Consider the following 26,455-nt stretch of genomic DNA (forward strand, 5'->3'; position numbering starts at 1 on the left):
CATAACACTCCCAATCTATACCTAGCAAGTTGAAGTCACCCCCTATTACAACTGCATGATCAGGAAAATTACTAATGATATTCTGCAAGCTCTGCCTGAAGCACTCTACAACTACCGATCCTGACCCAGGTGGTCTACAAAGGCATAGTCTCTGATACTCAGTTTCACCAATATTAATTCACATTCGGAATCCGTGATAACCTCGCTAGATTTTATCGAATTTTTTACTGCAAAAAACGCGCCGCCACCATTGGCAACTAACCTATCCTTACGGTAAACATTCCAATTTCAGTTTAGGATTTGGTTTTCATTGACGTCTGGTTTCAACGCTCTTATCGACGTACACTGTTCTAGCAGGTCAAATTCATTACGAATCGACAAAAGACGGCTGTCCATTCACGACCTTAGTAGCTGTAGAGAGTCATTGATTACTGAAGGTATGACGTGCTGGAAGGCAGAGGAAACACGCAGGATGCACAAGGTCAGGGGGGCGCCGCCCGGAATAGCGGAGCCGGCATGAGGAATTCATGGGGCGGCGGGCGGGCGGACGAGCGCCGTTCTACCGCACTTCGCTCAGTGCGCTGCTCGATATTTAACGTGGACAGCGGCCACGGCCACGGAAGCAGTGTTTGAAGCTCTATCTCTTTCGCAAATAGGTACATAACGAAATAAACGTTCTACCTGCTGTATCGAATGCTTTCCCAGAGATTTAAGTACAGTCAAACCAGAAATTTAACAGCAGTCTATATATAAGAAAAAACACTTGCAGGTACCTGGACTAAAACTAAGGACCAGAAACAACGTACAAATGAAACTGGCAAGAACAGCCAGGTGAGTGCAAACAGATATCCTAGGCACTGGCATACATTTCCTAGTGTTCTCAACAGCTGAGTATTGTGCACCAGTACGGTGCAGAAGCAGCTTCATCATGTTGTCTTATTTATTATCTGACATGAATTAATTACACAGTCCCCAAAACAATGAATTAGGAATTCGAGTGAAGTTTCTCACATTGATAAATGAGAATCAGTGATCTGTAAGTACTTTAATGATATGTTTTACAGTCAAGAAAAGCTGGAGTATGTATTTTGAGTGAAAAGGTCCCAAGATGTGTTTTACTTGTCATGTAAAGGTAAACATTGGCATAGATCTGCACCTTTACTATTTATTGTAGATTTTAACAACTGACATGCATCAAACGAGCGTTACTTATATGTACATGCCAAGTTCCACAAGGTGCATTTTAGTTCTGTATATTTTTACTTGTGACAGACATGCTTAAAACTTTATTTTTGAGAATCCTGCTTGGAATGTGAAGTATACTCCCCACTAAAATGTTAATGTGGCATGGAACATAACGTACAACCAAAACAGGTTTCGAAGATCTGAATAAGACAGTCGTACTTGTCGAAACCGGCGAATAAAAAACAGTTTTAATCGCGACCATGGCTTTAAAAAATTATTTAAATTTCGAATTCAGTAACTACTAAATGAAAGAAGAATCACAATTAATTCGCTTCATTACGTTAAATTTCCTGACAAGCAATAATTATTCCAAAATAAAACCTTGGCACATCTGACTGAAGGGTCAGGGGTAAATACTAATAATCTTGCATTGAAATGGGGCAACGGCCTTGCCGCAGTGGATACACCAGTTCCCGTGAGATCACTGAAGTTAAGCGCTGTTGGGCGTGGCCGGCACTTGTATGGGTGACCATCCAGCCGCCATGTGCTGTTGCCATCTTTCGAGGTGTACTCAGCCTCTTGATGCCAACTGAGGCGCTACTCGACCGAATAGTGGCGGCTTCAGTCAAGAATACCATCATAACGACCGGGAGAGCGGTGAGCTGACCCCACTTCCCACCTATCCGCATCGTCCTCTGAGAATGACACGGCAGTCGGATGGTCCCGGTAGCCCACTCGTGGACCGATGACGAAATGAGAGCTTGCACCGAAATGAAACAGCTGTGGTTGCGAAGTTTTACCGTGATTGGCGTGATGTTAGCATAAAAGATAGATAATACTCGAGAACAGAATGTGTTGCATTTGTGGCCATTCGAATATGAAAGCAATTGTTCAGAGAGAAGCTTGAAGTTACTGAAGTATTACAAAAACGACTTTGCTGTTGCTGCAGGCCATCTAGTTGTCGCGGTTGCATATCATCATTTCTGTCTTTAAGTAGAGGCTGGAGCGACTGCAGAATCAGTCACAGGAGGTGCACCAGCGAGCCTCGCCTGCAGCAAACTTCGAGTCAGCCTGAAATCTTTCTAAGTCTCTCAACTCATCTTCTTGGAGACGGTGGCATCGCAGGGTGTGCATGAGAAGTCTGACTGAGAAAGCTCCCAGTTACTAACAACTCTAAGGGACGATTGCCGAGCCGGCCGCTATGACCAGACGGTTCTAGGCACTTCAGTCCGGAACCGCGCTTCTGCTAGGGTCGCAAGGTCGAATCCTGCCTCGGGCATGAATGTGTGTGATGTCCTTACGTTAGTTAGGTTTAAGTAGTTCAAAGTCAAGGGCACTGATGACCTCAGATGTTAAGTCCCGTAGTGCTTAGAGCCATTTGAACCATTTTTGAACGAATGCCGAAAATAGAATGAATTTGTAACAACCAGTTCTTAAAAGAATAACTGGTGTTTCTGCGTTTTGCGGTCAATACTCCGATCGAATTTTATGGGCTACGGACATTTCAAAAGCCGACCATTAAAAAGATTCGTTAAAAGATGCTGGTCCCCTTTCTTAAGCTTGTCTTCAGGTTGTAACGCAGTTCCTATGTTTAGTGCTGAAAAAAGGCACCTCACTCTCTTTTTAACTCTTTCTGTGGTCAATGAAATTGGGCATTTCAGTGGGATGGCAGCAAGGTCAACTATCCCTCTCTAACACCCAGTTTATTTACATTAGCCAATCTTGGCAGTTCTTATGTTACATAAACATTTCCTTGTGCGGTAGCCCACGCTTATGAAGAGGCCCCAAACTGTGAGCCCTCACTCCATTTTATAGATGTTATCTGTGTCATTCATATGGTTCAAATGGCTCTGAGCACTATGGGACTCAACTGCTGTGGTTATCAGTCCCCTAGAACTTAGAACTACTTAAACCTAACTAACCTAAGGACATCACACACATCCATGCCCGAGGCAGGATTCGAACCTGAGACCGTAGCGGTCGCGCAGTTGCAGACTGAAGCGTCTAGAACAGCTCGTCCACACTGTCCGGCTGTCTGTGTCGTCTGATGCATCCCAAAGAAACACTGCTATCTAAGTTTTGCAAAATAACCTAAGGACATCACACACATCCATGCCCGAGGCAGGATTCGAACCTGCGACCGTAGCGGTCGCGCAGTTGCAGACTGAAGCGTCTAGAACAGCTCGTCCACACTGTCCGGCTGTCTGTGTCGTCTGATGCATCCCAAAGAAACACTGCTATCTAAGTTTTGCAAAATTTCGTTTCCAGAAACTTGCTAAAATACATTTCAACTGTTTCCACCTTCAAATCATAAAACAGTCGCAACAGGAGCTCTAACGCCACGGGAGATCGTAACTAAGTAGCCTATGCTGTACCGGCATCCACTCGTGGCAACTCAAAGGGAAGGCTGGTCGAGCGAGTGGCACTACGTGCAGTTCGCCCGACGCGTCCTCTGGGAATTCACCGAGGGTTGGTCTCTCTATCTGACTGTGATACCTCGCAGCTCACACGTGGGCTGCCAGTTCACCCCAGCGTGCTTCATCCTCATATACACCATGCAAATGCAAATAAAAATGCAGATTAAGACAGTTAACTTCCAACAATCAATGGTATTAATATGCATTTCCTTGTGTCTGAAGATTAATTATTCTGATATAATCGGTCTTTATATTCTGATAATATATCAGTTACCGGACAGTTTAGAAAAAAAACGGTTATTAACTCAGTCACGGCAACAAAATACACTGCCTGAGAAAATGACTGAAGCATTCTGGAGGGGGCAAGAAATGTAATGAAACTAAGAGAGTTGAGGGGGCATGCCATATTATTACTATGACCTCAGAACTGAGTCAAATTTTCAAGGAAACTGACAGTATTGGCCCCTTTATCAGTATGACGTTGCAGTCCTTGTGGCCTGGATGCGTGCAAGTGACACCTGCGAAGAGTGTCATTTGTTCATGTGCCAGCCGTCACGTCCCCAAGCAGCCTAACACAGGGATACTGGCATGTATGAATGCCACACAAATCTGTATGTTGCCGCTTAAATGGAGACCCGTAAAGAGGCACCTTCCAAACTTTGTCAGGTGCTGATAATATTGTCTCACATTAGCACGTGTCATCTCCGTATCTTTCACAGTGATCGCTCCACATCTGATGCTATTCATGCCCTTTGTGTAGCCTACTAGGCTTGCTAACAACACTAAAGACAAACAACACAAAGCAGTCTGACTGTCGCTCCACCTGTCACAGGGAATTGCGACTCTTATCACACAGTCATACATTTACTCGTATGCTTTGCAGTTTCTTTCTTAATCATTTAAGTTCAGAAGTGTGAATGTTTTCCTCTATCATCTAAGGTCCTTTCACAAATTAATGATGAAGATCCAGAAAATTCATTCAATACACATACATTCAAAAACATGATAAATTAAGGAGCTCCTGACATTACAGTCAACTACTATGTTCTTCAGGCTTAATATGGAGACATAAATCTTAACATCTCTCTTTCTTCCCTTAATCTCCGTTGTGTTTTCTTTTGTGCACTGATTTAGGACACTCCATGCGGAGCATCCACCAGTAGTCAGGTATCACGCTGACGCTCCATTGGTTTTGGTACCCCAATTCTATTTGTGCAGTGTTTTGGTAGAAACTTTCTCCTGGCTCCACACTCACAGCACTTAGATTTTCTAGAAAATATCTGGTATGGTAGTCTAGAAAATGCAGCTTCAAGCTTACTGAGGTGTCCAATACTCTAACGAAAATAAAATTCTCATCATCAATGTCTTTACGGTTGCCAAGAAACTTATTGACAACTTGTTTAAGGGAAATCGAAGACGATCTTAAAATTTCATTAATTTTGAGCTCAAATGATTCACCTTTCATTAGCTGCAGAATATCAGGGCTGACGAAAATCCCCTTCTTTCATTTTAGCTTCTGATAGCCTCGGTATCACACTTGCCACACACTTGAAAGTGGCACCATTTTTTGACATGGCTTTAATAAACGGTTTCATAATGGCAAGTTTTGGGTAGAGTGGGAACAGAAGGTCTTTTTGGGTCTCCCTTTGATTCTGAGAGTACCTTTTTTCCTCCAATTTCTCAATTTTTGCATTGAATTGGTATCCTTTTTTTCCAGCCCCTGGCATACAGGATGCTTTGCAAGACAGATGGTTTGCGTGGGAATATTATCAGGGGGGGGGGGGAGGTGGTGCTAGACATTGACAGTGTGAGGGTGGGGGATTAAGATATGGTCACAGAGAGGGTATAGAGGATATGGGGAAAGAGAGGACAGGATAGAGAGAGAAAGACAGAGGGCAGGAGGAGCTGGACAGATGGAGGTGAGAGGATAAGGTGAACGGAGAGACAGGAGAGGAAAGAGTGGACATAAAGAGTGGGGAGTAGGAGATGTATACTGAATGTGTACTTGTGTGAAGCCTCAGGGAGATGGCAAGTATAATAATAATAATAATTATTATTATTATTATAAGCCTTTTAACTTATTTATAAGAGAGTGGAAAAACACATGGGAGACGTAAACATAGCATATTCCGTTTGAAAAACAACTTTTAAATGCTTACATTTCGCTGATGATTTGGCAGTTATCATCAGCACTGAAGAAGTGCATAAATACAAGTCGAAAAACTACGCAAAATAGTATCAAAGGCAGACCTTCAGATATATTATGAGAAAGACCGTTACATGTAAAATCTCCATCAAGACAGCGGAAAAATTTCAATGAAGGTGGAAAATGGGAAGATTTTGCAGGGATACCCCTTCAAGTACCCAGCCTGACAAAATACGAAGCACTCAGAAGGCGAGGAGAATGCATAATGAAACTTCACTGGTTGCGATGGTATGTGATGTTATATCATGCTTGCAGTATCGAGTCAAATTGAAAAGAACTTCACATTATGAGCCCTCTTAGTGGTATGATGTAGCACTGCCTCTGACCTCGACGCATCGTCTGGTTTAGTGGGAACAGCGCCATAAGGCTAGTGTATTCTCTCCTGAGGCAAACTATTGTGTCTGGCATCTGGTCCTTTTCAAACTGACACTGGTACTCAGATGACATTCGAGCTGGTCTCACATGCTTTGTGGGAGACGGCCTGGATGTCTTGGTAAGAGAGTGCTCAGCACATGAGGGTGCGAGATGTCCGTGACGCACTCTTGTGCGGTCACAGTTCCCTCAGTCACCACCAGCCGTGACGTGGAATGCCTCCTCATACCACGATGCTAGGAGTAACACCGTTGAGCCTCTACAAAACATTGTAAGAGTTGGATCTCTCTTCTGGTCACCGCCACACTCGCCAACGATGCTCACCATGGGTAGCGAAGAATTGCAGTTCATCGTTGAACAAACTGCGACTCCATTCATCAGAATTACATGCTTACCAGTCGTGGCGCCGTTCCAAACGTAGCAGTTTGTATTGCGGTTTTAATGGCAGCTTAAACTTGGGACGGTAATTCTGTAGCACAGCTGCTGCAAGTTTTCGTTCAATGGTGCAGGTTGACATAGGATGTTGCACGGAGTCTATTACTTGTTCTCGGGTGGACGGCGCTGGTGCACAAGGGTACGACGAACTTTGTAAACCATCCTCCCTTATGATGGTCAGATGTGGTTGACCGGAACCTTGAAGACGAGTATTCCTGCCATCATTCCCCTTTATCACGTAGTGCAACTCAGGGCCACAGTCACATACATGTGCTCCACAAATTTAGATATTTCAAGATTCGACCATCCATCCAAATGGAGACCTATTGTGCGGCCCCTTACAGATTTTGTCAGATACTGGCAACGCCGTCTCGCACGTATACGAGGCACTTCCACGCCCTTCGCAGTGATATAACGCCGTTCGTACCCCTTATATATCCTACCAGGTCTAGTAACAACACTAATCACACTATTGCACTCTGGTAGCCGTTCTAGCACTCACAGGGAAGTGCAAGGCTGTTAATTTACATAGCCGGCGATAGTGTATTCGGGTACGAAACTGTACGTCAATGAGACTGCACAATTGTTAACCACAGAGTGGTTATAATTAAACGTTCGTGACTTGAGCTAATGTAGACTTAAAACTATTTACCGTATGGTTATCCAACTTTGTAGGAATGATGTTCAGGCTGTGTGGTGTAGGTAGTTAGTAGTGTTAGTGTCATGAGTTGCCGTTAGGCGCCGTTACTGGTAGCGCGATGTGGGGTTGAAATACAAGCATCAGTGAGCAATGCAGTTGCAATCAATATGGGTCTCGACCAAGTGAGCGGGGCTTTACTCGTAAACCCGTTTTATCAAAAAGCAAAAACAATGCTGTTGCTCTTCGCAAGTATCGATGCAGTACAGGAATGCCGAGAGTTTCTCTTTCCGCACTGGGTTGAAGAATGTGATTCGGAAGTTCGAATAAACTGCCGATTTCCTAATTACTCCTGGGAGAGGCCGACGGCCATGTGCGTCCCAAATTGTTGAAAAAGTTACTGTTGCCACGGTTGAAAATAATTATGGACCCAATATGCGATCTTCAAGCAGTGCACGAATTGTCACGTTAGCTGAACATTCCATGGTCCACCTTCCGAAAAGTGCTGCGAACAGCTGTGAAATGCGATTCCAGGCTCTTGCGGATTTAAATGCTCGTCACAATGAGCAATTTTTATAAACTGGTAAGTAAACATGGTACGCTATTAACAAATGTTATCCTCTCATGTGGAAATTAAAATGTGTTTCATTCAATGGTTTATTCTTCATTTGTCCTCCGAACGTCCTCAAAAATGTTTTCACAAAGTTTAATTTTTCTATGATCACTCGTTTTTCATGGGGGCGCTCTCAAGTAACGAAAGTTTAATTACAACCCCCAGTATAATTCTCGCAACCTTTATATATTTACCTCGTCATCATCATCATTTAAGACTGATTATGCCTTTCAGCGTTCAGTCTGGAGCATAGCCCCCTTATAAAATTCCTCCATGATCCCCTATTCAGTGCTAACATTGGTGCCTCTTCTGATGGTAAACCTATTACTTCAAAATCATTCTTAACCGAATCCAGGTACCTTCTCCTTGGTCTGCCCCGACTCCTCCTACCCCCTACTGCTGAACCCATGAGTCTCTTGGGTAATCTTGCTTCTCCCATGCGTATAACATAACCCCACCATCTAAGCCTGTTCATCCTGACTGCTATTTACCTCGTTTTATAGCTTTTTTTTTATTCAGCGAGGTGGCTAATATAATTTACTCTTGACGCAACTTCATAATCTAGGTTTATAGGTTTGAGAATATACTATCGTATATAATGCAAATCGTTTACTAAGAGGTGATCTTTACGACGTAAAGAATCTATGTATCCCACCCTTACAAAACTGTGATGGACACGTAGACTATCAACAGATGCCAATATTTGTGCTGTCTTATACAGTAAATTAAGCGTCAGATGGTACAAAGTTCTTCATATCAAGTTTTCTATAGATAGGCGTTATCAGCAAACGTCAATTGAAATGTTTCTATGACCTATGGCCTACGTCATTCTCGACTGTAGGCGGCTGTATTCTTGCATTTTGTCTCTATGTAAGGTAATTAGACTATTCTGCGTTCTAAAACTTTTGGAACGAAGTTTTATGACTGTAAGGTGATATTTAAAGTAAACATAGTACCTTTGGGTTATTCAAACATTTTCTGGAATCCTTCTCTAAGAAACTGAAAAACTTCATTTACCAGCACAAATACAGCCCCTCAAAATTATAGCACTGCAACAATGAACGATAAAGCTTCACGCCTGATTGCCACATAGATGTTGCAAGGGTGACCAAGTACGGTATGTTGCTATAATAAAATTTCCTTTGCTTGCAATAAAATTATACTCTGTGGAACCAAAGTTTAAATGAAAAATGAATTTACTTGATTTGTGAAACCAGTGCACGTGATAGAAAAATACTAATAACAGATCTGAAATCACAGCAGAATAGTACTTCAGGAACAGAGAAATTTACGCAAACATCAAAAATTACGTTGCGTAGTGTTCCATATACTAGGTGATCTTTATTAAATATCTTTCATAGTAGCTTTTCTTACTATTATGTCTTCAGACTGTTGACAACACAGATGTAATGGAAATATTATGCTCTTTCAGAGCATATATTTATAGCCCTCATGTTATTGATACTTGATAATATATATCTTGGTATATAACACGAACCGATTACTAAAAGATAATCTTTGCATTGTAAGGCTCCTAAATTTCTCGTATTTGTGTAAGTTCTTTGATGTACACATATCATCAGAGATCATTCCTGGTGTTAACACTTCAATGAAGTTTAATCATACTGAAGTTAATTTTGAGTGTGAATCGAAACCATTGCCTGTTAGACGTGGTTCTTAAATAATTTATGATTTTATCCAATGGAAAGCTGAACTGCCTCTGCATCTACTCTACAGCTCTTTTGTAAGTACTTCCACCTGATCAACTTGACAACTTGTTTGTTTTATCCTAAGTGTAACGACCGAAACCGATAAAAAAATAATTAATTAATTTCTAACTGACGGCAGATATATATTCAAATCCCAACTGAGGTTTTTCTGCAGGGTGTTTTTTCCTCAGGCGTAAGACGAATTTCGAGGTTAAGTATTACGAGTACACGAACATCTTCATCCTGTCCATCAGCATTACATCCTACGTCCTAATCAAACTCAAGATTACAAATAAATAGTGTCACAACAGATTTAAGCACAACTGGCTGAAAATGGTTCGGTCCTAACGCAGCCCGCAATTTCTTCTAGAGATTAAAAGTGAAAAAAAAGTCTAATTGCAGTGAAGGCCACGAGTATGCGACTGGCTCGGTCGTCGAAACACAGAGTGAATCAGGAGGAAAAAATACATGCTTTGAGGGGTGATACTATTAATTATTCTGAACAAATGAAAATATGCCCTTTTCTTAACTATATGCGATATACAGTTGCTTTAAAATGACGATTGTCAGTCACATGACCTTCTTCGCCAGCATTCACATGCGAATACAACCAAAGTGACATTAGGCTATGTACTGTTTCCTTTACCGACCATTTAAATGGGGTGTTATTGATAACCAACTTCTGTTGGTTTTAATAATCATCTTAACTGAGTAACGTATGTTGATTTCCTTCAGAATGTGTTGCCAGAATACTTGGATATGCCTTTGAAACACAACTTCGTATATACTTTCAACAACGTAGTTCCTGCACATTCAGTAAGGCCAGTGTCACATTACCTCACTTAAACGTATCCTGGGAGTTGGATCTCTCGGCGTGTACTCATTTCTTGGTCACCGAGGTCACCCGATCTTACTCCATTGGATTACTGTTTGTGGGATTCTCTTAAGAGCGACGTCTACAAGCGACGAGTCGACGCAAGTAAGGAACTACTCGCTTGAGCGAAGGACCGCACGAATGAGCTCACATCAGCAACTTAGCTGCGGTCTACAAGAGCTGCAAAAAGTATTGCAGTGGACGGTGGACTTTTTCAATATCTTTTGCGAGGAAATGTACACAATTAAACAAAACATTTCATCATAATGTCTTCTTTACTATCAACGGCATTCATCCTGTTCGCCACTGTTTTTATTAGTTTCCTCGGAAACTGTTAAGAAGAGCACAATGTTCATATGACTTTGTTTTTGTTTAGAATTCCTAATATTAGGTTGGTGTCTAAGTTCGTAGCGTTTCCGTTTTGAATTTTGGTATTCTGATTGCCATGGGTTTATTTATCAATTATCATTTTTTTCTTATAGTTCACTGTTGCTATCTGATATTGCATATTGTCATTTTGTCATTTGAGTGGAGCTGTGGATACCAGAAAATGGATTGTCAAGTGGAGAAATCGGAATATTTAAGTCATATTCTTCTGTTTGAGATCAGTAGAGGGGTAACAGTAGCAGGAGCAGCCAGGAACACTTCCGCAGTGTATAGTACCTTTATGCTAACATAAGGAAAATAAGTGAATGGTTGAGCCCAAACAAAGCAGCAATTCGCCGTTCAAAAAACATCTCGTTTCCACAAAAGATTATGTTGTGCATCTGGCGGGACAGTGACGTGACGGTACAATACGAATTGTCTCCCCGAGGTGTAACGTCACTGCTGTTATTTATTGTCAACAACTGAGACGTCTTCCACACGCAGTCCAAAAACAACGACCAGGAAGAGTGCGTGAAGTGATGCTACTCCACGATAGCGCCTGCCCTAATTCTTCTAGGTTGACAAAAATCATTGTACAGAACTTGGGTTGGGAAGTCATTCCGCATCCACCTTACTCACCCGATCTTGCACTCTCAGATTTTCACCTTTTTCGGTCTCTATCGAACAACCTTCAAGGAACTTCCTTTCCGGATGAAAATGCGCTCCGAACATGGCTCGACGAGTTCTTCGCCTCAAAACCACGTGATCTCCACAGTCTCGGAATCAAAAAGTTACCTCAGCGTTGGCCGACTGTTGTAGATAGTGAAGGAGAATTTATTATTGATGAATAAAGTCTCTGTTATGTGTATTTATTGTGTTTATTAAGCGTACGGGAAAACGCTGCGAATTTATGAACCAACGCAATACTATCACCCCTCAAAGCGAGTATATTTCCTCGTGAGTTATTATCTATTATGCGTTGAATGAAATCAACAACTATTATGTACCCCCGAGAGCTCACCATTAACTAAAGCCGACTAACGATCTTGGCGACAGAGAGGTGTGTTTACGCACTCTCCGCCAGGAGCTCTCCAGCAGCAGTCAAGAAGCCTCGCAGGCGGAGTGGCCCGTCCAGCCGCGCCACAGGTCGCTTAATTCCGTGTAGAGGCAGGCAGGGAGCGACCTCGCCCTGCCCTACTTGTCAGGCCACGCTGGCTGCACTACTTGCTGTACACCGCCGCCACGTTCACACGTGGGGCTTCCAGCGCTGACAGGGCCAGCTCAGGGCCCGCGGGGTCACCGCCCCCACCACGCACTCTCATTCCTCGACCGCGGCTCTAATAGGGAGCCTCCACGTCGCGCTTTTACCCGTGGCTGTAACACGAGTAACCTATTTATTCTTCAAATAATTCACGGGTTTTCTGAAGGGTGACGTCGTCGACCACCGCCGATATTTCGGCAGGAGCACACCCTGCCATTCTGAAGGCACAACTGCAAGGAGGAAGCAATGTGCAGGGAATTTAATACCTAGGTTCACAGAGGAGAAACAAGGAAGATACCACACACAGAACAAGTAGCCGCAAAGCCAACACACAACCAAAGATAACCAACATCAGAAATATCGATAGTGACTATTAATCAACAGGTGAGATAGCCCTAATTCTGTCCCTCTGATTTTTTATGAGAGACAGAGCCGGATTTCGAGTAGTATTTGGACAAAATCCACCATCTCTGTTTATAAGGTTGCTTAATAGTTTGGTTTCAACAGCTTCCTTCTTATGTGCCTCATTTGCCATGTCTCTTGGGTTGACCCTCCTAGTTGTGTGACGGCTGCACTAAGGGAGGACTGCAGAGACAAACATAAATTATACCAACATGCTGCGACAGCTGGAGACCGTTAGGTCAGACTTGTGCAGTTTAAACACTCAAAATCACGAATGAGCAAACTATTCCGAGATAAAAAGAAACACTGTGTGGGATTACGTGGACAGACGATTGAAATACTATCACTGGGGTGAACCATACGAACTCTTTGCCGAGAGAATAAAAAAGGCATTACTATTTTCAACATTGAGGCAGGATAATGGTGAAATGACCCAAGGAAGGAGGCACACGACTGAACTTTTGCTGTCTAAGCTCCTCCGTGACGGCGATCCACAGAGTGACAAACTGAACACACGCATTGACGAGCACAGCTGAAAACAACAGGAAACAATACACGACGGACACCGCCGTCCGCCCTTTTGCACAAGAGGAACTCGCTTTAGCCCTGAAGAGGCTAAAGATGAGAAGGCATCCGGCAGTGATGGAATTCATTCAGAAGTGCAACACCACATCACTCCACAAATCACGCCAGATGAAACTTCTTCACGACGCCCTCCGGCTCGGAGAAGTGCCTGTAGCCTTGAAGGCGGCAAACTCAGTTATCATTAAAAATTCCGTAGACAACATTCCGTCAAAACCCAAATCTCATCGACCGATCTGTCTTCTAAATTCAGTGACTCATTTCCGATCGCCTTGAGGCAGACAGGTCGCTCTGAGGTACTAACCCACATCATTTAATATTTCCATCCGGAAAGATAGACGACGCGTTTAATCAGGCTATACGAATGGTAAGCAGAACGGAAAACAAATACACAATAGCAGTACTGAAAGGTATAGCGGGAGTTTCGACAATTTATAGTGGCTCGCCATGTTTGCTCGCCTCCTAAACTTGCGACATCCGGCGAGGCCGCACAGTAGTCTTCTTGACTACTGCAAAAATAGAGTCGCCTACTGACGAGCGGGAGACCACGTGATCATAAAGATCACTAAGGGATGCCAGTTTTCTAGGAAATTACAGCTGAACCCCTCCTAATATTAATGGCACAAGACGATCCACAGGGAAAGTAGCCGCAATTACTGACGAACTCTTCCTGGTGATAGCGGCCAACTCGAGACAGCTCCTTCAAGCTAAAACATCAGCAGTACTCCAAACTACGAGAAATTGGTGTTCTACAAATAAACTCACCATTGCAGCAAATAAAAGCCTTTATATTATGTCGCAAGGAATCTTAGAAAATAATCCTACAGTTAAACTAGCTGGGAAACCATAAAAAGAAACTTGGTTAGAAAATACTTGGCCGTGTTCCTGGACCAGAGCATGCGAGGAACAGCACAAGCTCGCCAGGATCAACACGGTGGACTACAGATTATTCCATACGAGTGTAATGCGAACAAACCACTCTGCTCTCTTCGGGGCAACAATATGTTTTGCTGCCAGCCTGACAGCATATCGACTCCTGCACCGCACCTAATACCATGGTCGTAAGGCGCAGACAGAGGAGTGTGCTACTGTGACTACCGCAGGCTTTCCGCAGCACGTCGGCTGAGGCACTGTATCCGACAGACATAATTACTAAGTATCTTGCGTTAATATATTTGGTGAAAACAGACAGATCATACACGGTCAGAGACATCTTAGACTTTGGGAGAGCTCAAAAACTGGACAGTGAATTCATCGAAAAGGATGTGAGACAACTATGAAAAGCCCCGTAGGGTACATGCATTCTTCCCCAACATCAGCGGGTGGCTAAGGAAGAAAAACGTCCAGTTGGAGGCATGGTTCATTTCTTAGTCGGCCATGAGCCATACTCCACTCATTTTCTGCGTGTAAATATGGTGCAAGAGGTTTATTGCGCCTGTGGAGAGAGAGGAACGGCGGCCGCTGTGGTCGAGCGATTCTAAGCGCTTCAGTCTGGAACCGCGCAACCTCTACGGTCGCAGCTTTCATAGAAAATACAACATTGGCGTATTATGGTTTTCTAATTTCCTATCATTGGAAGACCCTAACACAGGCAGGATAAGGGCAGAAGAATAAAGAAACATTCTTCTGGTTTTCATGCATTTATTCTGTACAAATTCATGCATAGTATTGACATTCAGTTCAAATTTTTGAAATATTTATTATTACAGTTTCAGTTACGAATTTATTACAGTTTAAAACTAACATAAATTTTTATTTACGGGACATCCATAAATGCTATCCAACATGTCCATAGTAAGCAAATCCATCACAGTTGTAAAATGCTTTTATTGACCGAAGTCTAACACGACAGAAGTCGCTATGTACTACCACGATTTCGGGGTCTTAGAGCTAACATCAGATGTATCTGGAATCTAGAAGTAGTAGGACATCATGTCGATGCCCAGACAATTAGTAGGCAAACACGTACCGTAGGTGCACCGTCATAATAGCACCCCAACTTTCAAACGTGGCCTGGAAAAATGCCTCCTGTCCCAAAATTGCCACCGAGAATGCATGCAGTCGAACGCTGATACAGAGCGCCCGTGTGACTCGCGTACTGCTGATAGATTTAAGATACAACTGGTGATGGGGTTAAGATCGCTAAACCGTGGTAGTATATAGTGACTTACGTCGTGTAAGACCTTGGTCAGTAAAAGCATTTTACAATTGCAGCCGATTTGTTTACAGTGAACACTTTATAACTAGTTTCCATCACATTTTGTCATTGTCTCCAGATGTGTATGTTGAGCTCACTCTGCAGACAGTCGCACTGCCGCCCTTTCATGGTTTCTGCAAGTGCGGCGGGCTGCCAAGGTCGTCTTCCGACGTCTCGACATCTTTCATGATTATGTGTCATCCACTTTTCATTTGTTTTCTTACACACAGATCTACACTCGTCAACAAAAACTTTATGAACTTCTGCTTAACAGGATTTTGTTTCACCTTTGAAACCTACAGCAGCGACTCTGGGAGGCACGGGTTCAACAGGCCCTTGGTAGGTATCCCGAGGAATGCGGCAACAGATTCGCAAGCTCAGAGCACGCAATTCCTGCAAATTGCTGCCTCTTGGTACGTGAGTCCGGAGCTGGCGCTCTATGACGTCCCAGACTTGTCCAGTCAGGATCAGAAAGGGCGAATTTTGGTGGACGAGATATCAAAGTGAGTAAATTATCATACTCACCCACCCCACTGCAACACGATTCCGAACTTGTGAGACGGACAGTTAACCAGCTGTAAAATGCAGTCACTGTCGGGGAAGACAAGAGTGAAGGGATACAGATGCTCCACAATAATTTTCGGGTACCCCACTACTGTCACGATGCCTTAAGTAATTCTCACAGGTCCCTTGGAAGCCGAAGTGAATGTCTGTCATAGTATAATAATGTCCGTGGTGCGGTGCATGACTGGACTCGCCGTTCGCCTTTATTCGAACATGCCGGTTGAACTCGTGTAACATGAAACGTCATTCTTTCGACCAGGCGAACGTTTCCACTGAGCATGGCCCAGTCACAAGTTCATGTGCCTCCCCCTGCAATCGTAATTGCCGATGTCGTTGACTCAACATGGAAACACTCGAGGGTCATCACTGCAGAGCCCCGAGTTCAAAAGAGTGCGCTCGAAGATCTGCTCCGAAACACTTACGTCTGCATCACCATTGCATTACCACAGATGTGCACCTGTTCTGCTTTACAGATTAGACAAGCTACCGAACTCCAATTTCGGTGATGAAGCGTGTGCGACCAACACCTTATCCCAACTTGTTGTCTCACTTACCTTCAATCACTTTCCATACAGGCTCACGACAGTAGCAGCTTCGCCGTTTCGAAAATACTCCTTCCCAGACGCCGGTACATACCAATATTGCCTTTCTCAAAGTCACTTGTGTCAGTAGATTTGTCCATTTGCTGCTTGTATCCTCGCCCGAATGAGTCCCCATTCGTGTCTGCTCAACTTATACATGATCCAGTCATAGTATTTTTATTTTTAATTTTTTTTATTTACACGTCTCGTTCGGTAGGACCAAATTGAGGAGCAAATCTCCAAGGTCATGGAACGTCTCAGCTCATGAAATTGCAACATAAAAGTAGTGACAGGAAAAATATAATGTTTATGAAACCAAAAAAGGAAAGCCATAAATTTAAGTAAACGAAGTCAACAATATAACATAAGAATGAGCTTAATTTTTCAAGGAACTCCTCGACAGAATAGAAGGGGGGCCCTGAGAAAACTCCTTAGTTTCGTCTTGAAAGCGCATTGATTACTGTTAAGATTTTTTAATTCTTGTGGTAGCTTATTGAAAATGGATGCAGCAGTATACTGCCAAACTTTGTGCACAAAAATTAAGGAAGTGCGATCCAAATGCAGATTGGAAAATTTTTGAAATTTGTGGTAAGTTCCTGTGGAACCAAACTGTTAAGGTCATCGGTCCCTACGCTTACACACTACTTAATCTAACTTATAGTAACTTACACTAAGGACAACAGACACACCCATGCCCGAGGGAGGAATCGAACCGCGGACAGGGATAGCCGCGCGAACCGTGGCAAGGCGCCGTAGAAAGCACGGCTACACCGCGCGGCTGCAGGTTGTATTTCTGCCGATTATCAACTGAGAAAAAGCTGTTAATTCTTGGGTATAAGCTGACATTGTTAACAAAAATCGACAGTAAATAATATATATATGGAGAGAGCAATGTCAAAATTCCCAGACTAGTGTACAGGGGTCGACAAGAAGCTCGTGAACTTACACCACTTATTGCCCAAACTGCCGGTTTCTGAGCCAAAAATATCCTTTTAGAATGGGGAACGTTACCCCTAAACATAATACCATGCGACATAAGCGAATGAAAACAAGCAAAGTAGACTAATTTTCGTGTCCGACGATCACTTATTTCAAATACCGTTCGAACCGTAAAAATGGCAGCATTAAGTCTTTGAACAAGATCCTGAAAGTGGCCTTTCCACGACATTTTACTATCTATCTGAACACACAGAAATCTGAAATGTTCGGTTTCAATAATCATATGCCCATTCTCTGAAAGTAAAACGTCGGGTTTTGTTGAATTGTGTGTGTTAGAAACTGTAAAAACTGAGTCTTATGACGATTGAGGGTTAGTTTATTTTCTACAAGCCATGCGCTTGTGTCATGAACTGCACAGATCCCTGTGGCACCTCCCGTTTGACTGTACCCCACTCAGACCCCATATCACAGCCATTCCCAACATTGTGAATAATGACCTTTTGCTGTCTGTTGTTAAAGTAAGAGGTGAACCAATTGTAAGCTACTCCCCGTATTCCATAATGGTCCAGCTTCTGGAGAAATATCAGACGCCTTAGTTAAATCAAAAAATATCCAGAGCTTTCGAAAACTTCTGTTTAATCCATCCAGTTTCTAAACGGTGAAAAGAGATACAGCATTTTCACCTACAAGCTGTGCCAGCCTTCCCATCCCATGCCTACTGAGGTGCAGACCATGCCTAGCGAAACCCTAGCTATTGATAGACTCAACTGGCACCACTGCAATGTGGCCCATTCCCTCTGGCTTCATGCCTTCTCCAGCCCAATGTTAACACGCCTAACAGCCGCATTATGACGTCGATCATGAAGCTGAAAAATCTTGCACGAAATGCAGATTAGTGCAACCAGTTTGAGTAGCTATCTTTACCAGGTCATCACCTACATCATATTCCCCATTCCTATCAAAACTATTCCATGCTCCACCCTCAATCACTACCTGATCCCGTTTCGTAAAATTCTTGCATAACTCCCATATGCTGCCAGTCACCTGAGCCAACCCAGTACTAGGCTTCTCAGTGCTGGTGACCTGGTACTCACTCCCCAACACTTACTGCAACTGCTAGCCCACACCTCTACCGTGCGAACTACTAGCAGCAGAACCTGCTTCTTTCTGTTAGACTTTACTACTGACTTAGACTTGCTAACTGCTGAGGACTGCTAATATGTTTCCTACACCTACAACTACAAGAGTCTCTTCTCCACTCAGCTGTGACAGTAGGTTACATCTATTGCATATACGCAAGGTAAAACTGTCTGAATACCTCCTCCTTCTAGCTGCCTTCTTGCCAACTGCCAGTTCCCATTCAGCAGCACCTTTCACCCTCCTAGTTCCTCCTCTGCGTATTGTAACTACACTTGAAGGTCACAGATCTTACGATCCTTCTTCTCTATCAACTTATTTCTATTAGGGATTCTGCATTCCCAGGAGAGGATCTCGCTAGAATGCCCACTGACATCCCCACTGCATTCCCCCCCCCCCCCCCCCAATGAAAATACTTTGAACAACTCTCATACCATAACCTACTACTCATAAACCTACAACAAAGCCCACACTTCTCACACTTGGTAACATTTTACAGTTACTGAAAAAAACTAAACGTCTACGTTACCTAAGTTCAGGTACACCAGCAGAACTATTTATAGAACTAACAATAGTGACCTCGAAATTCTCTCTCTACTAAAAAAGCAAAAACTTTTATTAATGCTACTAAACAATAACTAATACTAATACCAACAAAACTTCATACAATTTATTAGCTTAAACCGAAAATGCAAGAAGCACTGGAACACTCAACGAAGTTAAAACAGCGAATGAAAATTTTGCTGAAATATTTCGCTGGAAAAAAAAGAAACGTCAGCTGAAAACTACCCCATGAAATTTACTAAACGACTTCAACGCAAAGAAAACTCTAAAAAACACAGTGAGCGAACGTTTCAAAAAGTTTGTTAAACTGTTAGACAACTGAACATTAAAATTGCTACACCACGGAGATGACGTGCGAAAGGCGCAAAATTTAACCGACAGGAAGAAGATGCTGTGATATGCAAATGATTAGCTTTTCAGGGCATTCACACAAGGTTGGCGCCGGTGGCGACACCTACAAAGTGCTCACATGAGGAAAGTTTCCAACCGATTTCTCATAAACGAACAGCAGTTGACCGGCGTTGCCTGGTGAAACGTTGTTGTGATGCCTCGTGTAAGGATGAGAAATGCGTACCATCACGTTTCCGACTTTGATAAAGGTCGGATTGTAGCCTAGCGCGACTGTGGCTTATCGTATCGCGAGATTGCTGCTCGCGTTGGTCGAGATCCAATGACTATTAGCAGAATATGGAATCGGTGGGTCCAAGAGGGCAATACGGAATACCGTGTTGGATCCCAACGGCCTCGTATCACTAGCAGTCGAGATGACAGGCATCTTATCCGCATGGCTGTAACGGACCGTGCAGCCACGTCTCTATCCCTGAGTCAACAGATGGGGACATTTGCAAACAACAACCATCTGCACGAACAGTTCGACCACGTTTGCAGCAGCAGTGGAGATCATGGCTGCGGTTACCCTTGACGCTGCATCACAGACTGGAGCGCCTGCGATGGTGTACTCAACGACGAACCTGGGTGTACGAATGGCGAAACGTCATTTCTTCGGATGAATCCAGGTTCTGTTTACAGCATCATGATGGTGCATCCATGTTTGGCGGCATCGCGGTGAACGCACATTGGAAGCGTGTATTCATCATCGCCGTACTGACGTATCACCCGGAGTGATGGTATGGGGTGCCATTGGTTGGTTACACGTTTCGGTCACGTCTTGTTCGCATTGACGGCACTTTGAACAGTGGACGTTACATTTCAGATGGGTTACGACCCGTGGCTCTACCCTCCATTCGATCCCTGCGAAACCCCACATTTCAGCAGGATGATGCACCACCACATGTTGTAGGTCCTGTACGGGCCTTTCTGGATACAGAACATCTTCGACTGCTGCCCTGGCCAGCACATTCTCCAGATCTCTCACCAACTGAAGCGGTTGCTCAATGGTGGCCGATCAACTGGCTCGTCACAGTACTCCAGTCACTACTCTTGATGAACTGTGGTATCGTGTTGAAGTTGCATGGGCAGCTGTACCTGTACACGCCATCCAAGCTCTGTTTGACTTAATGCCCAGGCGTATCAAGGCCGTTATTACGGTCAGAGGTGGTTGTTCTGGGTACTGATTTCTCAGCATCTATGCACCCAAATTGCGTGAAAATGTAATCACATGTCAGTTCTAGTATAATATATTTGTCCAATGAATACCCGTTTATCATCAGCATTTCTTATTGGTGTAGCAATTTTAATGGCTAGTAGTGTATTTCGCCACAAATAGCACGAGACACTACTAAAATAAATAACTGTATAAAAGTGCACAAACAGTTTGTCAGTAATGTGATGACCGCCGATGTTCAACGTCTAATAATCACTCGCAGACGGCAGGTGGCAGAACAGGCAGTGTCAGGGGACGCAGTAAACAGTGCTGTCGTAGTCTTTAAGCGGACACGGAGGAATTTATCTGACGTCAAAGAAGGGATGATCTTAGAGTTTTGGGTCAAGGGTGGAGGTATTTCCGAAACGACTGAGTTCGTAAACAATTCTTGTGGCGCTGTGATTAAATTATACTGTGTGTGGCAAACTGGTGCTATCCAAAATTGGCGTCGAGCAGTTGTGGTGAGAGGGGCGAACGACGCTTATGGAGGTGTGTAACGGTGAACAGACGTGCAGTTGTTGAGCAGCTGGCCACCCATGTGAACCAAGGGATTACCATCAATGTCTCCTCAGCGACTGCCCAGCAGAAATTACCGCCTATTGGCCTGCACTGCAGGCGGCTACTTCATGCACCTATTCTGACTGCTCTTCATCGGCGACAAGGGCTGGAGTTTGCACTTCAGAATCGCAACTGGACCTCTACTGAATGGCGACAGGTGGTCTTAGATGAATTACGTTTTGTGGTCCATAGGAAGGGTTGCCTTTGGGGTGTACGATGTGAAACGTCTTAAATCAAATAACCTGTAAGCGTTACGGTCTGGAGAACGTTTTCGTGTCTTTCCATGAGTATTCTCATCATTCTAGGGGCCACAATGCATCAACACAAATACACATCCATCCTAGCTGGCCATGTCCACCCCTAGATACCGTTTGTTTTTCCTTGGCACGATGGCATCTACAATGAGGACAATGCTAAGTTTCGCTTAGCTCGCAGTATACATGCTACGTGCGTGGTTCTAAATATACCAGGGGTGAGTACACTATACTGCCCTGGTCACCATACTCCGCAGGTCTAAACCCAATGGAGAATCTGTGGGACCACTTAAATCGTCCTGTTCACGCTGTCGATCCCCAGTCGAGAAAACTACGCAGTTGGCCACGACACTGCAGTCGGCATAGCTTCAAATCTCTGTCGTTACCGCCAAAAACCTCACTGACTCTTCTCCTGCACGTCTAGAACCGCAAAAAGTGGCTATCAAGTTTTTGACAGTTGGTGACATTAATGCGACTGGACAGTGTACACACGATGTTTGTAATTAAACTTTCTCTACTCGAGAGGACCGCCATGAGAAACGAGTAATCGTAGAACAATGAAACTTGGTGAAACAATTTTAGTGACAGGCGGAAGAGAAATAGCAAATAAATCATTGAAAGAAACACATTTTAATTTCCACATGAGAGGGGGACATTTGTTATTTGCGTACAATGTTTACCTAGCAGGTTACAAGAATTGCTCAGTATGACGACCATCTGCATCCATGAAAGCCTGGAGACAACTTCAGAATTGTTCGCCGACTTTTCGAACCATGGAATGTTCCGTTGTCGTGACACAGCTCGTGCAGTGCTTACGTTCGCACACTACATTCAGCATTCTCAGCCATGGCGACAGTAACTTCAGCAAAGTGTGGATCAGTTGGCCGTCGGCCTCTGCCAGGAGCTATTCCGAAGTCACCAGCTAATTCGAACTTCCGAACCATGCTCTTGAAACATGACGAGGAAAGAGGACCTCTCCGTATTCCTTTAATGCGCCGATGCTCGCAAATAGCAGCAACACTATTGCTGCTGATTTGATGAAACGGGTTTACGAGTAAGGCCATACTCACCTTGCGTAGACCCATGTTGACTGCCTGCAACTGTAACGCACGCTGGCGCTTGTGTTTCCGCCTTAAGTCACTGTACCGATATCGATGCCCAACGGCAAGTCTTGACACTAACACTTCTAACACGCAAATCCTGCAGCGCACAGTCTGAACATCATTCCTGTGCATACGGTAAACAGTTTTCAGTCTACACTGGCTCAAGTAGCGGAAGGTTAGTTATGACCGCCCTCTACGTCCCTCACCCACATCCCCACCAGGAGACATTCAGCTGCGCTGTGAACAGCAGTCACAGAGTTTCGGCTCATAAGTGTTTGTGCATATCCTCAGCTTACAATCAAGTATTACTATTCGTTATTAATGCAAATAAGAACATGCGTATTCGAAAAATTTCAGTCAGCTCGAAATCGAAAGCATATGCAAAGGCACAAGTTCTTCAATACCACGCAGGAAAACTCAGTTAGGTCAGTCCTTGTATTGGACTTGGTGAATATCTTTGTCATTTCTGGTGAAGATGCTTTGACAAATTTCTCTGTTCTCTATAGGCGCAAGAGAATCAGTATCACGAAGTCTTACCACGTTCGAACTCAGCAGGAAACAGACCTCGCAAGGAATTAGTAAATTAATATCGTATGGTGTGGGTTGCGCGTTCCTGTACACAACACCTGAATAAATGACTAGGGTGGAGGTCCGTCAATCAAGTGAATGGTGTCTTCCTGGGCAATAAAAATCGTGTAAATAGTTGTGGAATGCAAGTGACGTACAGGAAGCTGCAATTTCTTTCTGTTCCGAATAACAGAGAAGGAGAATTATTTGTCTGTTTCATCAGAGATACTTTGAGTGAACCACACCGAAACTATCAGCTGCAATCAAAAAGTTCCCGTTCGAAGGAGATTGCACTATCTAGAATCGGGAAGCTAATCAGGCAAAATCACAGTGAAAATCGAGGCGCCGGCCGCTGTGGCCGAACGGTTCTAGGCGCTTCAGTCCGGAACCGCGCTGCTACAACGGTTGCAGGTTCGAATCCTGCCTCGGTCCTGGATGTGTGTGATGTCCTAAGGTTAGTTAAGTTTCTGTAGTTCTAAGTCTACGGGACTGATGACCACGGATGTTAATTCCCATAGTACTTCATGCCATTTAAACCATTTGATGCTACATTTTTATTACGATCGAGGTAATATTGCTGGGAAGACCTCGAAATTCTAAGGCTTTGAATCACTATAAGCAGGCTTGTAATTTTCTGGCGTTCACAGTTCTCGAGCAATTAACCATTTGAACCATTTTTGAACATTAAGGCAATCGTCCCACCGACGCTTCAGGTGGAAGATACTCGTTTGGTAAACCACCGCGTCCGCTGCACATCCTCGTCCGACAAGAATCGTCGAACCTTGAAGGCCATTTTAAGGGATCGAAGGCGTGACAGTCGCATGAGGAGAGGTGAGGACCATAGGGCGGGTGATCGAGTGTCTTTTCCTTGAGTTGGCGTAACTTCTGCGTTCAGACATTTGCAATATGGAATATGCGTTACCATGAACTTGGCGCACCTTTCCACAACGGTGGTTTTTGCTTCCCGATATTCAGAGTGACAATTATTGAACTGTAAAAAAAAACGTTAATTAGCTACAAACTACGGTGTGCACAGACTTTGCACATCATTGGTGATGATGTGGCGGAGACGAATAGCTAAATTCTTCATGACCTGCTGAAGTGTCGGAATATCGATTCTTTAGATGAGCTCCTGAATGGCTGTTTTCAGCTCAGTAATGGTTTTCGGATTATTGCTGTAGAACTTGTCTTTAATATAGCCCCACAAAAAGGAGTCGCACGTGGGGAGATCCGGAGAATATGGAGGCCAATCGAAGCCTCTGCGTATCCCAGAATCAGACTGCGGTCCCCAAAGTGCTCCTCCAGGACATCAAATACTCTCCTGCATCGGTGAGGCCAAGCTCCGTTTTGCATGAACCGCATCTTGTCGAAATCAGGGTCACTTTGGATAATGTGGATGAAATCATCTCCCAAAACCGTCACTTAGCGTTAGATAGTCTCCAAGCCATCGAGGAATATCACACCGATTATTCCGTGGCTGGACGTTGCACACACACACAGTCACAAGTTGAGTGTGAATAGACTTCTCGATCGCGAAATGTGGATTCTCAGTCCCTCAAATGAGCCAATTTTGCTTATTGACGAACCCATCCAAATGAAAGTGCTCTTCGTCGCTAACCAAATCGTATTCACATCAAAGTCCTGTTAGTCAATCCCTTGGACTATACTCCTGGCGAAACACGACCGCTGTTCCATGGCCCTGGGGCTAAAGCGCTGATCGGTTTGAATTTTGTTTGGGAAGCAATGCATTCCTTCAACAATAATTTGTCGCATTGTCTACTGGTTGAGTCCCATCTGTCGTGCAGCTCGTCCGATCGATTTCCTGGGGCTGGTTTGAAACACAGCGCGTGTCTTATAGGTGCTTCCCGGCGTTTCCATCCTTTTCGGGCGGCCAACATTGCCAACCAACACTGTCATCACGAACAAACTTGGGAATCAAATTCTTAATTGTTAGCACACTTAGACCGATTGTCTTCAGCTCGAACTCTTTCGCAAACTTCCTTCGAGCTGCAGTTGGGCTATTGTTGCTCACATAGTAGACCTTCACAAGCGCTCTACGCTGAGCCACGCTGCACCGTGACATTTTCACGTGCAAATGGCTGACAACGATAACATGCATGAGTATGCATATACTAATTCCCATCATGCCCCCCCCCCCCCCCCCCCCGTCCAATGGTGAAGACTGAACGTCCTAATCGTTCAGAAGTGATGACGATTTTATTTCATATAGTTCAATAATTGTTGCCCTGTATATTCCTCAATCTCTGATGGACATGAATGGGTGTTTGATCTTCGGCAGCCAAGACAAGAAAAACAGTATGTTGGTCTTGTTTGGACGCATTCAATCATAGCGTCGTCATAGTCCCGTTGCCCGTATAAACCGCACTTACGTCGAAAAGACACGAATGCCACACTAATACCTCGCCTACATGTCGGTGCTGTTATAGCCTTAGCCGGCCGTTGTGGCCTGCGGTTCTGGGCGCTTCAGTCTGGAACCGCGTGATTGCTACTGTCGCAGGTTTGAATCCTGCCTCGGGTATGGGTATGTGTGATGTCCTTACGTTACTTAGGTTTAAGTAGTTCTAAGTTCTAGAGGACTGATGACCATAGATGTTAAGTCCCACAGTGCTCAGAGCCATTTGAACCATTTTTATTGCCGTATCCGAGCCGCACTACCTGCACATACGCAGCACCGATATCCTCAAACGGAGACTTTTTCATTGCATTTTATAGATCAAAATAACTAGATCGGAACCAACATATTTTTTTGTAAATAAGACACTGGCATTGTTTCCTATCGTCCTCGATAACACACACTATCAACAGATGAAGAACTTCCAGCAGGAAATTAAAGTTATTTTATTAACACAGGATGGAAGTAGGATGTGTCATTGATTCCATACGCCGTTTAGATAACTTGGAGCAATAAGAATCGTGGGAATATGCGATGCTGATTGAAGTGAGCTGTCACTCAGCGCTAACAAATGATTCAAAAATGATCCTGGCAAAATTACATTGTCAATGAATTCGAAAAGACAATTCTTTCAACGGCCAGGAAACTCATACCAGCGAGCTGCTTCAGATAGCTCGGAATAAGATGAAAAAGGAAGTTTTACGAGTGTAATTCAGACAAAGTAAGTCAGAATTCTTTTGTACTGTCAGTTGGACACTCCGAGAGGAATTTTTAACTGTCTAAATGGAAACATAATCCTTCCCCAGCTCATAATGCGACTTTAATTCGCAGTGTGTGAGAGTTTTATCTCAGGTGTCTGCTGAGTGTAGATGACCATAATATATGTGTGTATGAGTAAGTTGTGGTGTCAAGTTTC

At 43.9% G+C, this 26,455-nt stretch overlaps 1 protein-coding gene and 1 pseudogene across 1 annotated transcript in view; one reads left to right on the forward strand and one right to left on the reverse strand.

The window, feature by feature from the left end:
- Positions 1 to 26,455, reverse strand: part of LOC126356631 (high-affinity choline transporter 1) — a 340,577-nt gene that overhangs the window by 307,784 nt on the left and 6,338 nt on the right. The window lies entirely within an intron of this gene.
- Positions 1,625 to 1,741, forward strand: LOC126291036 (5S ribosomal RNA; annotated as a pseudogene).

This window comes from Schistocerca gregaria, chromosome 1 (genome assembly GCF_023897955.1).
Source record: "Schistocerca gregaria isolate iqSchGreg1 chromosome 1, iqSchGreg1.2, whole genome shotgun sequence".
Lineage (NCBI taxonomy): Eukaryota > Metazoa > Arthropoda > Insecta > Orthoptera > Acrididae > Schistocerca > Schistocerca gregaria.